The sequence below is a fragment of the Pseudopodoces humilis genome, chromosome 9 (assembly GCF_049639895.1).
Source record: "Pseudopodoces humilis isolate 2021_Gansu_Grassland_sample_001 chromosome 9, ASM4963989v1, whole genome shotgun sequence".
Lineage (NCBI taxonomy): Eukaryota > Metazoa > Chordata > Aves > Passeriformes > Paridae > Pseudopodoces > Pseudopodoces humilis.
In genome coordinates, this window is record NC_142208.1 from 21438217 (window position 1) to 21452291 (window position 14075).

Here is a 14075-nt window from a genome sequence, read left to right on the forward strand (position 1 = left end):
TTCCTCCTTACCTCTCTTTGGTCCCTGTCCTATATCTGCTGCATCTGCCAGGCAGTTAAATTTTAAAATAGCTTTTCCCTTTGAAGTGCTAATACCAGCACTGCTATTTCTATAGTAAGTAACTTCACTGACTGTTGTGGTTTGCTTTGACTCTTTGTTTTGTGTGTTTGTATGTACATATGTGGATGTTATGTGATTTTAAGGTGAAGAAGTGGAAAAAATGGAAAGAAAAAAATCTCCCAATTAAATTTTATAAATGAAAGTTAAATCCCAGCTGCTCCACATCAGGCTGTGACTTTGTGAGATCTCATGAGCTAAGCAGGTTGAACTCGGTGGGTAATTAGATAGGAGACCTCTCAGGAAAGCCCAGGGTGCTGTACGTGGTGCACAGAAGATGCAGGAGCTGTGACGGTTCCCCTTCAGAAAGGGTAAATCATCGCTTGTGTTGTTTTTCCTTCATTGAATCCATGAGTGGCTATGAAACATGACAGGTCTGTGCAGAAAATCTGTTTCAGAAAATAATACTTTTAATACTTTAATGCTGCCAGAAGGTAGCAGGATGTTCTGAAAGGACCACTTTGTCCACACATTCATTTACAGCCTTTAACCATCTGGCCAAGGACAGGAAAGTAGATGAACTGTACACCAGAGACAGAGTACTGGACCTTTGATCAGTTCCAGCATGTGAAATATTCAATTTTTGTGTATTGAGCACTTGAGCAATCACTGTTGTCTTCTGCAAGATGTCTCGTTTTGCTTTTGCATATGATATGCAGAGTGTGTTTATTTTAAACTGTCCTTATGTGACCATTTTACACCATGCTGTGCATTTATTTAGCAAAGTGAAAAAATTGCCTTCCATTCTTGGATGTTAACCTTAAGGATTTTGTGAGTCCTGACTAATACTGTGAGATTTAGAAAGCTCAGAGGTAGACATTTTAAATATTTTTGCTTCATTCGTGCGTGTGTTGCATCTTCCACATAAGTTCTACAGGTATGGAAAAAAGCCACTGTTTAATAATGAAGTCAGCAGTTATGTGTGCACAGAGAAAATGAATCAATCGCTTGCACTATCTGGATTACTCTCAGAATTTCCTTTGGGAAAGATAATTTGAGATAACTGTTTCCTGGTCTGTATAAGTCAGGAATGTACTTATACTTTGATGAGTTTAACAGTAGGTTAAAGCTTGATGGCTTTTGTAAAGCTCAGTCCTCATGTATGGCTGTTTCTTTGAGATGCTTCCGTTTGTTTACAAGAAACTACAAAATCCTATTTCCTTGAACAAGGCACTGGAGTATTTCTTCACTCCTTGCTCCAAGCCACTTTCAGCCCACTACCCCAAAAGACTCTCTCCTTTAATAAGCTTCTTTCAAGGCACCTGGGGGCAGTCAAAAGATACACGCCTACATTCTCTTTATTTTTTTCCTGGACTTGCTGGAGAGGGGATGCAGATGTATTGGGAGGTTACAGACATCTAAATCTTTATATAAAAGTTGAGAATTAAAATATTTTTCTCCTGTATAGGAATGTCTTTCTGATTTAGCAGGTCCTTGGGGAATTTGAAAGGTAGCTAGATACAGCAGTTCAAGGTCCCAAAGCAAAAATGATTCTTACGGAATCTGAGGGAAGGAACACCTCTGAAAATATGGGGTGGGAATTCTGTAAATCAATTAATAATGATAAGTATATTTCTAGCTGATGTTTATATCTTTAATAATAACATGTATATTTACATCTGAGGTCTATCCCTCTGTCGCACAGCTTTGTTACTGTGCCCAACGGCTGCTCAAAATGTGGAGGTTTGTTGATTATTCCCGTAGATGGGGGAGCTGTTAATAGAGATTGATCTTTTCTCAGTGCATTCCTATTTCTAAGAAGCAACATTAAAAATCTTCTTTCTTTGAGCATAAAATTATACAGAAAGAGCAGAAATTATACATATTGAAAAAGCTTTTTATTTTTCAGAGATTCAGCCCATGTCAGTTTGTGCCAGCAGCCCAAAATCTGTCTAGGTTTATTCCTTGGTACCTGTTCTTTGGCATTAATTTGACATGAGGTTCTACATATTTCCTATTTCTCCTTATTTATGCATAACCTACATACATTGTGTCACTTTTATTTGTATCCTTCTTAAAAAAACAGCAAAACCATCCACCCACTTCATTCACATTCTGACCTGGCTTTTTCAAGCTTTTGTTTTGCACAGAGATGTGTAATTGTGTTTGGGGTTTAGAGACTAAAGTCATTTCAGTTACTTGTTTCAGCAAAGGAGCATAATGACTTCTTACATCTATCTTAAATGAAGAGGGACAGCTATACCCAAGAGCTGCAATGAGGTTTACCTGACCCATAATTTTACAGCATTATAAACCACATGTCAGCTGAAACATCAGGGCTAGCAAAACAATAATGGTCTTTGTTCAGTATTGTGGTGTAGTGAGATTTTCTTCCAGTGATCTCATATGTCTGTTTCTCCAGAAGCAGGAAATGCATTGAGGTTCTGAAGGGCAAGCCTGCAATGTGCTTTACTCTTTAGCAAATTGCACAGCTTCAGGAGGATGCTCAGAGATTCCAGATGCACCAGCCTTGTCTGCAACTGGCCCTAGCTTTGTATAGATCATTTTGGACTGTTTTCAGGGTGAGAGAACTACAAAAGCAATTGCACTTTAGTTACAGTCTGCTCTGAGTCTGCAGAAGGTACAACTCAGCTGGACTAGCAATTTGGAGTAATATGGTTTTTTTGGATCATCTTATTTCTTGCTGTGATTTTTCAGTCACCCTTCCTATTTTCTCTCTTTCCTCAGTTCTCTGCCTCTGGTGACACAATTTAAGGTAACACAATTGACTTGTGAGTGAAGGTATTTAAAACTGAGGGCAATTTTAAAAATCAGAAATAATGTATATAGCGAAGCGTTTCAGTTTCAAGAATTATCTACACTTGTTTGGAAAGGCTCAGTAACCCTTCAGGAATGACAGAATTTCCCCCCTTTCAGAAAATAAGTCTATCATCTTTCAACATCATTGATGTCCTATGAGTAATTTGTTTCTATTGCTTTACTGTTAATAAGGGTTTCTGGCTTTGGTAAGAAAAAGTAATTTCATGAAAATTACAGAAATTACAATGCCCAATGACCAGATAAACATGAGAGAAGATGCACTTTGGAATATTTCAGAGGTTGTTACTGTACTGAATAATGGAAGCTGTCCATGTCAAGCCCTGAGATTTTATATGATACAGTTCCCATAGACATTTGTCTAGATAATCTGACTTTTATAAAGCTGAGAAGAAAAGTTCTTTGGAGAATGCGGAAAGTTGAGTCAAACTCACTCTTAATTAACACTAATGCTTTGAGTACCAAGAGGCAGACTTGCCCCCTTACTTGTCAGATATCTAATTCACTGAAAATTAGTTAAAAATCGAGGCAAAAGACACTCTTTATGCCTTGAGTTTAAGTCTGTGCCTCAGACTGAAAAAAAATAATCATAATTAATCTGAAACCACAGTTTCCATGTAGTAGCCAGAATTAGTCATAAATCAGACCAGCTTCATGAACCTTAACCGATGAATAACTGTGACCAAGCTTTGAATATTAAGCCTTGAATCAAGAAAATGTCATATGGCCTTCAAGCCAGGGATATTTCATATAGATGTACTATTATCATTTGCTTTTAGTTTTACTAAACCAGGATTGATTCTATCATGCAGTATTCTTCCTTCAGTATAATTTATTTTCTAGAAATAAACCTAGACACATATATGTTTATATTTAATATAAACTACTGTAATTCGAGATTTCATGTCAAGTGAAGCCTCAGAGAAAAGTCAGTGAACACAATCCTAGCTCTGATGAATTAACTAGCAGAATTTCTTTGATTTTTGTGTGATTGAGATTTCATCTCAAGTCTTAGGCAGAGATACACCAAGACCAAACATGTAGATGTGGCAGCACTGAAACTTGATTCACAATAAAAAAAAAAAAAAAAAAAAATTACTTGAAATATTTTTAATGAATCTGTGTCCATATAATTTCAGATGTTGCAGTAGTGGAACTATGCATCCATCTTTTCATACCAATAAGGTATCAGCAAAGATATTAACCATTTTGTAGAAACATAAAGTTGTACTTCAATAAATAACAATAAGAAAACCAGGCTTTGAAGTTTTGCATACTTTGATAGTTATGTAGTTCTACCACTCTTGTTGAGAAAATACATGAATAAAATTGCCCAGGCAATAGAGTTCTGTAATAAGGAACCTGGAGAATTTCCAAAAATAGAAGAAATGAGTGAAAAGCACAGAAAATAGGTCCACTCTCTCCCTCTCTAGCCATGGTGATTTTTCTTTGGATTGTAGTAGCTGGCCATTTTTAACTTGGAAATGTAGCATAGCAGATAGACTGGACTTTTACCAGGCTACTCATGACTGTTTTTCTCCTTCATTTTTAATTATACTACATCTTTTTCCCAAACTCTGTAACAGCAGACACCTCATACACCATCTCATTAACACCTTTGCTTCCTTCAGAGTTTAATGTTAGTAACCTGGAAGCAATCATCTGTGTGTGGACAACTGCTGAAATGGAAGACAAGAAAACCTGTATAAAAATTGTGAAGGACCTGCAAAGGAAGAGAGTTTATGCTGAAAAGAGACCAATAAATGGAATCTGCTGGGTTTGTTAAGACTCAGTTCTTATTTCTGTATCCATTAATAAAGTCATTAATAATCTTAGAAAAAAGAAAATTAGTAATTTGCTTTTGACTTGCAGCTTGTCAATAATAATAACACACAGAACACTGGAGCCAAGAAACGGCACTGTATTATAGGATAACAACATTCAAGATTATGCACCAGGGCCTGATAAAAACTTTTGGTATAATCCAGTAATTTGTGAGTCAAAAGTTGTATGGCATGAGAAGGCTTTGTTGGTATTGAGCACAAGAAAAACTGAAACCTATCTATATAGGAAAGTCAAAAAAGAAAGTGAGGCAAAGTCCACATTTATCAGTGTCTAAATGGGTGTGAAGAGACCATTGTGGGCATTACTTGTAAGAGTTTACTGGAATGCCATGTATAAAACTTTGTCCATCTGCCAGTTTAAAAACTGATAGTTCAAACTGTGATAGGTCATAGACATCATCAGGGAAGTCCAGAACTTGATTTATGGAAAGAGGTTGAAAGAGGATCTGTTTCAGTTGAAGGAAATGTGAGTGTTGTACATAAATATATCACTAGGTGAACAGAAGAGAATCATACTTAGGATTCTGGGGAGAGAAACAAATGGGACAATTTCTAATCAGAGGAGCCAGTGCATGTTCAGGCACTGCCTTCACTAGGAAGAGTGAAATGAACTGACTTTAAAATGAAGCACTGGATTACAGAAGATGTTAGGTAATGTCGACTAAAAAGCAGAGTTTTGGATTGGTGATTCAGAGGTTTTAATAAAGTTCCAGTTTTTTACTTTTTCAGATGCCTACATCAGGTTTTGCAGGAAACGTTTGATTCTGATAAAATACATTAAAAAAAAAAATAGGTAGAACAATTCAATCTACTGTTCTGTAATTATCTTGGAACACCAGTCCCAAGTGCAATGAAGTAATATGGTGAATACAGTCTGTGTTCCCTATTTCTGCTTAATTTTAAATATTCAAAACCAGCTTTATTTGTGTTCTTTTCCTACAGTAAGAATGGCTTCTAATATACACAGAAACCTTCTGAATTCACATATGAAAATGGGAAAATCTGGAAAAAGAGGACAATTAAGATTTTTCTCTACAGGAAAGAAGGTAAGTAAGTATTTTTTGAAAGAAAATTCAGCTGCAATTCTTATGTGCTATTGTGCTGTGTAGTCTAAATGCACCATTCAAGTATTTGAACCTAGACATTTTTAGTCCCTCTATAAGTGCAAACCACAACACAGCCTTAACTGTGGAGTGAATTACTCTTGTGTATGAGTAACACAAATCTACAGCATATCACAAAAGGAAAGTTAATGTGTCATGTGAATTAATTTTTCGGGCAAAACTGCTCTACTTTTTTAATTTATTTTCTTCTTTGTCCTTACACAGCTTTAAACCCCTTTGTCTGTGATCACCTGTCTTAGGGCTTGTGACAATATGGGGATCTCTCTATGTAAAGCTTATGAACTCAGTCTGGTACTTGGAAATCTCTATATATAGCTGTGTCAGCTTGAAGATTCTTTGGTAATCTAAAATCTACAAGAGGTGATTTTTTGCTCCTGGAACATGATCCATAAGGAATACCACAATAATATCCTATTCAAATACATTCCCTCAGAGTATGACAATAGGTAGGCAAACCTGGTTTTATAGATGAATAAGTAGGTGGTAAATCGTTTGTTCTACACAAATTTTATCGCCCAGCTGGGGATGATGAGTCCTCTTACCTAAGAAGGTAAGGTGGTGTCTTGCTCAGTGTTGTAAAGTACACCTTGTATTAAATATTGGAGGGGGATGGTGAACTCAGAGGACTTCTGCCTATATTTGGAGTGGAAAATGGCAGAGAAATGGAAAGGGTTTCCTGCACTTAACAGCTGTTCTGAAACACTTAAAGTCTTTTGCCCCTTCTGTGAAGAAACTCAAAGTCCAGCGTACCACTAGCTTAAAAAATGGTATTTGAAGAAATCAGCGCTGCCCTCAGAAGAGAGTACAGCAAAGCTCTGTGCAGGAGGGCTGGGGAAGGAGCCGGTGTCGCTGTCTCAGCGGACCAAGGCAAGCTCCCATGGACACCAATGATGTGTTCCATGGAAAAACCTGGCTCCAGCAACTGGCGAGCGGCCGAGCAGGCGTTTTCACCGAGGCTGAGGAGGGGTTTTGGACACATTTGTGCAAGTGAGCTTAGTCCTGCTAACCGCGATCACGACCCCACGGATGCCCGGGATGCCTGTACTGCCCGGCTGGCTCTTCCGTGCCGGCAGCTCGGGGCTCCGGGCCGCTGGCAGCCAGGAGACACGGCGGGGCTGCAGCTGCCGCCCGCAGCCCGTTTCCCGTGGAGCCGAGGATGCTCCAGCGTCCAGCTGAGCGGTGCCTGCTGCCCGCTTCGTGACGCGGAGCCTTCCCAACTTCGCTCGGTTACCTCGCTCTTCCCCGGCCGGCTCCCAGCGCTCTCCCGCCGGCCGGGACCTGTCCAGGGAGACGCCGCCCTCCCTCACACCGGGCAGCGCACGGGCACCCGCGGGAAGCCGAGAGCTGCCGCGGCATCCACCCCTCCCTCCCTCCGTCCCTCCCTCCCTGCATCCCTCCCTCCGCGCTGGCGGAGCCCTGTGCCGGAGGCGAACTCCGGGAGAAGGGACCGTCCCGTGCGCCCTGCCTCTCCGCAGCCCCCGCTCCTGCCTCCTCCCCTGGTCACTGGGACTGATGAATTAATCATGATGTGGCTGCTGTTAATGCATTTATGTGGAGCGGGCTGTGCCAGTGGCTGGCGGCGCGGCGGGTGAGGGAGCGCGGGGAGCGCCGGCCCCTCCGCTCCGCTCCGCTCCGCTCCGCTGGGCGCCGGGCGAGCCGCGGCCGCGGCGCTCTCCATGGCTCCGGAGGAGGTAATGGGAGTCGGGACGCGCTCCCCGTTCCCCCGGCAGCCAGGGAAGGGGCAGGGCAGGCGGGGCGCGGAGGAGGCGCTGACAGGGCAGCTCCAACTTGCCGGCAGGGGGGACGGGAAGGCTCGGCTTGCCGCGGGAGGTGCGCGGGATGTGTTCGCTCCGCGTCCCCGTGGTTCCCCCGAATCCTGCCAGCGGTTTAAAAATCGCTCTCTTGGCATAAGTGCGCGGGAGCCAGCTCACTTTATCGCCGCTGACGCTGTCAAAATCGCTGTGGCTCCAGCAGTAACAACAGCGAGCCCCCTCCCTGCCTCCCTCCTCCTTCCCTCCCTCCGCCGGGTCGCCCGCTCCTCGTGAGAAACCAAACGCTGATGTTCCATTAGCTTCATCTTCCCCGCTTACGCCAAAGTGAGGAAGACTTGCTAATTAATTTACATACGAGGGAATGATGTCTGAAGGAAGGAAAATATACCCCGTTGCACCTGCTCCGCCGAGACTTGTCATCTGAATCTGGAGGAGAGCTATAAATCATGTAAAGTGTTCGCGGTGGAGTCGGCTTCTTCTGAGAGCTGTTAGGATTATGTATCCAAATGCTGAATTTATATTTCCCACTAGGAAAAGACTGAAACTCAGGTCAGATATAAACTACATCATTTAATTTAAAACAAAAACTGTAGTTATTTGTTGTTGTTCTAGAGGGGATTTTTCTTCTCTCCTGATTAAATAGAAAGTACTGTTAGAGCATGTAGTAATGATTTACACATTACAGCCTGAAATCTCTTGCAGAGTTGGAGGTGGTGGAGTGCAAGGACAGTGCTTTATAATCGTATATGTCCTCTTATTTTTGTCACACATGAAAGGCTGAGAATAACCAGGCTGTTTTACCTTCTGTTTTTAGTGTGTACAAACTCGTATTTTCTGTGATACAGGATGGGGAAGACTTGGACCAGGGATAGCATAACTTCCATTGAAAATGTTGACTTTCTCAACTGCAGCAACTAAAATCCGTGTGATGTCTGCTTTGATTATTTCCAACCTTTGAAAAAAAAGCTTTAAAAAATATCATAAGCTACTTCCAAGAATTTCACTTACTTATTTCCTCTAAGGTAATATTGTAATAGTTCTTGACACTTGCCTGCTAAATGAACTGAACTGGAGAGACCTACAGTTCAGTAAGATGTTTGTGTTATTTGTGTGCCAGGTATTTCACCATAAAATACAAAATGACAGCTTTTGTCTGATGAGATAATGGCTTCATATTGTAGACATTATTCATACTTCAGTTTTGTGAATTTTCATGTATTTCACTAGGTTTGTTGCTGATAAAAGTAGACTGAGGTTTTGTAATTTCAAATGGAACTAATTTTGATTAAGGTTAATTGCTTTGGCAGCCTAGCGTATTTTTGACACAACTGTAAATGACAAATATTATTCCTTTGTTCCACTTATGTAAAAATATTGCTTTTTGATTAAAAAAGATGTTATGTTTTATAGATGGATCCTGTACATTGCATCAGAATGAGGGAATTAAGGAGTTTGTGTGCTTTGATAGCACGTGTGATTTGCAAGTTTCCTAAGTTGTGAGCTTATTTTAAAAGTGTGTGTATGTGTGTGGCAAAAGACTGCTATGCTAGTACAAGAAACTAATAATAACACAGAAATCTGTGAGGTAAGCAAGAACATATGAGCCAGGCTAACCACTCAATATGCTTACTTTGAAAGCAAGCCTGGATGCAGTAGTTTTCATATCACTGTTCTATAGCAACAAAATAAGGGAGACAAAAATAAGCACGAGCCAGAAATAAAAAGACAAAAACTTAAAATGAGACTAGTCAGGTGGGGAAAAACATTTGGAAATCAAGTCTTTCTGTCAAATCCAAGACTGCAGGTCATTGCAAAACGAAATCAAAGTCACATATACAGCATTTTTACGGCATTTAAGGTGGAAGCCTTGGTCTAGACTATAACCAACCAATTAAAAGAGGTTCAGTTGTTAGAAATTTTGTTTGACACCAGATGGTAGAGGTCAAATGATAGTCAATAAAAGTGGAGTTCATCTTTGAACTTGGAACAGGAGAATAATTTGTGTTCTTTTCCAAATCTTCTGTCTCTAACTGGAAACTCTGTCATGGACACCAGTCTACAAAGTGACCAAAATTTATTAATTAATGAACATTTATTGTTCTGAGATACCATTACAATAGAAATACTTTTTTTTTTCTGTGTAACTGGCATTCTTCTGGCCAGTGCTTTGGCCTTGTAAGTCATAAATGAAATATGGGAGTTCTGATTTGGGGTTTGAACAATGTAAGTCACTGTGTAAATTTCAGTCTAGAGTACATTTTTGTTTCGCTGTCAAGTGTTGGATTGACTTATATTGGAAAAACATATACTTCTTTTCTGAAACAAAATGAAAAAAGTCATTTGTCAGCCAGAGGGAGGTGGGGAAATGTGTTCACACTCACCAGACTTTATTGGCCTCACAATAGCGGCCACCATAGTGTTTGATACAAGGGATTGTGGGGTCGGTGAATGACAGACCTGCCTACCTTTTCCACATTTGCAGCAAGCTGAACATGGTTTTTGGGTCAAGAAACCACAGAGTTGCTTGTTTATTGATGGACACAGCTTTGAAAGGAGCTGAATGAAGAAGAGCTGTTGTCTGCAATGTTGCTCAATGTTCACTTACTGCTATACAAATAACTATGTGACAACTGGCCAGTAGCTGTAGTCATGTGAATATGCCCTCTCTATTTTCTGTAGCTGTTTTTGCTTTACCCACTGCCATGGAAAACTTCTGAATGGGTTGTTCAATGATTAACACAGAAGTACTGGGTTATGAAGGGTGGAGGATATTTGTGTGTGTTAACAGACAGGTTAAATTACATGATTCTGAACAGCGACAGTGTTTGAGGTGTCCTCGCTTTGAGTGCAATCAAATTCCCTCTTGACTGTTTATATAGTAAGCAGGAATCCATTAAACTGCCAAGGAGGACAAATATTTAATGAAGACCCAAAGAGGCAATATAATTTCTGTATGTTTGTAGTGCACTGCTCTGTTTAGCTGCTGATTAAATCTGCTGATTTCAAGATCTTCTAGTCATCTGCTTTGATGCAATATTCTATAAAACCATTAAAACTAGAGAGGTAGGAGTTGAAGTCTTAAGATTGTTTTCTCTTTTGGACAAAAAATTGTGTGAAGTCCTCTCATAGCCCTTGTTGAACTTTAGTGGGAAGAGTGTGAGCAAGAAGTCTGGGAAGAAGGGGAGCAGAACAGGGAGTAATTGATCACTGTAGTAATTCAGGGCTGAAGAAAAGATCTTTCTGAGTTAGATAACAATCTTATCTAATTTCAGTCATAAACTCATCACAGTCTAAGTACATTGCCCTGTTGCTCTTTGTGCAAAGATGTTTCAAAACCTTTCTCCTAATGCTCAGAGCTTTCTTTGAACTTTCAGCCTAAATATATTCTTTGATTCCTAATTTTTAATTTTTAATCTCTCAATATTGTTATTTAAAACCAATTCCTTCCTCAGTGTGTAGCCCTCAATAAATTATAAACATCGATCATGTGTCTTCCTTAGCTTTTATGTGCTAGGATCAAACAAGCAGAGCAAGCACCTTTTAGTCTGTCTGGCAAAACAGAATAAATAGAAAGATACAGAGAAAAGTAACTTGATTCTCCTGAATTCTGAACCTTGTACCTGAAGTGTTTGCTCAAAGTCTTGAATAAGAGTACTGATACTCCACCCAGCCTTTTGAAAACACTTTGTCAGACAGTGGTGAGTATCAAGTTTGTTTTACAGATAAGCCAGATTGTTTTAATCTGTTAATAGTAAACATGGGTGTGTGATTTATCTTTTTGTGTTGCTCTCAAATGATAAGAGCCCATCACAGAAATAATCACAGAGATTCTGATATTCATAATCACGTGGCTTTGAAGAATTGCTAAAGGTTTTGCCATTTCTAATATGCCTGTGAAAATGCTCCAATTTCTTCTGTAAGTTAGCAAGAACCTCCCCTATATCAAGAGGGCTTCCTATAATCACTTTTTATCAAAAAACCTCTGCTTTTCACCACATTTACAGACATGTAATAAGATGAGTGGAAGAATGATTTTAAAGAAGTCCATTCAATATGTTACCACTAGTCACCTTTGTAGTAATTTTGTTTTTGTGTTATGCTTTTATTTCCTAGTCAGTAAATAATTGCTGGGTGATACCATATCAAATTCTTTACTTAAATCTGGAGAGAGTGGATTCTGAATTTCCTTTCCCATAATATTTTCTTTTAAAAGGATTGGCTTCTCTCTCCCACCAAGCATTTATAAATACTGATTAAGATCCCTCCTGAGCCTTCTCCAAGGTAAAGTAATTCAGCTCTTCCTGCCTTTCTTCATATGACAGGTGCTCCAAGACCCACATCTTCTCTGTGTCCTGGATGTACATAGTGGATGTACTCCAGTATGTCCCTGTCCCTTCTGTACTGGGGAGCCCAGAACAGGAGGCAATATTCCAGATGTGACCTCACTGGTGCTGAGGGGAAGGACCATCTCTCTCAGCCTGCTGGCACTGTTTTTCCTAGCACAGAAAGTGTTGATTTTCATTGCTGCATGGGCACTTCGCTGACTCATGTTCATCTTCTTGCCCACCAGGACCTTCCCCATCCTTTAATGCCTGGTTCTTCCCCTGTGGTTGGTCCCAAGACTTTTACCAGTGCACAGAGTTATTTCTCCCCAGGTGAAGAACGTGTATTTCCTTTTGCTGAACTCTATTTCTCCAGCCTGTTGAGGACCCACTTAATGGGAGCAACTCTGCTCCTTATTTCATATGCTCTGCCAACTCACTGAGAGTGCCCTCAGTCCTGTTATTCTGTTCTTTAAGGAAAATGGCCCCAATATCAACAGGGGTGCACAATTAGTAACATTCCCAGCTGAATTTTGTGGCACTGATCACAATCCTCCGAGCCCAGCAATTCCACTACTTTCCATTTCGCCTCACTTTCATGCTTCATTAATAATATTGTAATTGTTAGTAATAACAGTAACATCAGTAACAATTTTACTACTGCTGTGTGACCAGAAAAATTAACAGGTAAAAATATGTCTTCACCATCTTTCCTTGCTCTGGTTTTACAGCCCTGGCACGTGTGTGTACACACATGCACCAACTGACAGTTGCCTTTTTGTGTTTGAGTGTGTGACTGTGAATTACTCATGCCGTATGTTTGATGCACGGAAGATACTCTTCTACATGTCGTACAGGCACTGCATTTTTTTTTTTTTTTTGCATTAAATTTATTGCTCTGCCTCATTTTTGCAGGGCAAATGAACCTCTGGGCTTGTTATAGTTATGGGGAATCTGAAATATGTAATCTTGAAATAGATTGCAAAATACAGGTGAATTAATTGCTCTGTAGATGAAGTTTTTGAAGCCAAATGGCCTTTCATTCACATGAAGCAATTGTGTACCTTGTGTTGAAAAATGCAAGGGCTTCTTTTCTGCTTCCTTCAAATAGCAAAAAAAATTTTTGAGAAAAATTGCTTCTGTATTCCATATTTTCTCTTGCTAGTCACACTCACCTGCTTTGCCAGCAGCAGTGAGAAAAGATACTGAACTACCCTCATTGCAAGCAGTGCTTAAGATTTCTAGGGTGAGACTCAATAAGCTGTGTATAAGCTCAAATTATTTAAGTTTGGTCTAAGATCAAGCCGTTTAGCTGCAGGAAAATTTATTAAATATTGCTTGAAGAGAAGGAGTTTTCTGTTTCTTTAGCAAGTGACTGATACTTTTGCTTTTATCTAAAAAAAGATGTGTTTTGTTTGTGTGTGTGTACAGAGAAGAGTGATGAAAAGGAACTTTTTAATCAAGTTGCTTTCCATTTACAGAATACTGCAAAGATAGCACTTAAAATACTGATAATGATGATTCTCTTTTTTCTCTACCTTGAAATGAGGATATAGTGTCCTAAGGACAGTGATGAGCTAATTGTACATTCAACCTAATACCTTGACAATGATTTTGAGAAGCAATCTAGTCTTTGCAGTTTGATTCTGAATTCACATTCTGTATGTGTATGAATTCACATTCTGTATGTGTATGAATTCACATTCTGTATGTGTATGAATTCACATTCTGTATGTGTATGAATTCACATTCTGTATGTGTATGAATTCACGTTCTGTATGTGTATGAATTCACATTCTGTATGTGTATGAATTCACAATCTGTATGTGGGTGAATTCATGTTCTGTATGTGGATGAATTCACGTTCTGTATGTGTATGAATTCACATTCTGTATGTGTATGAATTCACGTTCTGTATGTGTATGAATTCACATTCTGTATGTGGGTGAATTCATGTTCTGTATGTGGATGAATTCACAATCTGTATGTGGGTGAATTCATGTTCTGTATGTGTATGAATTCACGTTCTGTATGTGTATGAATTCACAATCTGTATGTGGGTGAATTCACGTTCTGTAGTAACTCCAACAGAAAAAGGGAGAATTTTGCTTCTCTATG

General features: G+C 39.7%; 1 protein-coding gene across 4 annotated transcripts in view; it reads left to right on the forward strand.

Moving 5' to 3' along the window:
- Window positions 1–355: 355 nt before the first annotated feature.
- LOC102109527 (heparan sulfate glucosamine 3-O-sulfotransferase 1-like) overlaps window positions 356–14075 on the forward strand; it is a 52781-nt gene continuing 39061 nt past the window's right edge. The window contains exons 1-2 of one of the 4 annotated variants that reach the window (XM_088059812.1): window positions 356–428; window positions 5682–5785. The gene's annotated coding sequence lies outside the window, so the exon portion shown is untranslated. Of the gene's footprint in view, window positions 492–5681; window positions 5786–8054; window positions 8185–12241; window positions 12291–14075 lie in introns of those variants that run through there. The other 3 variants (XM_088059813.1, XM_005520644.2, XM_088059815.1) reach the window with 3 other exon arrangements.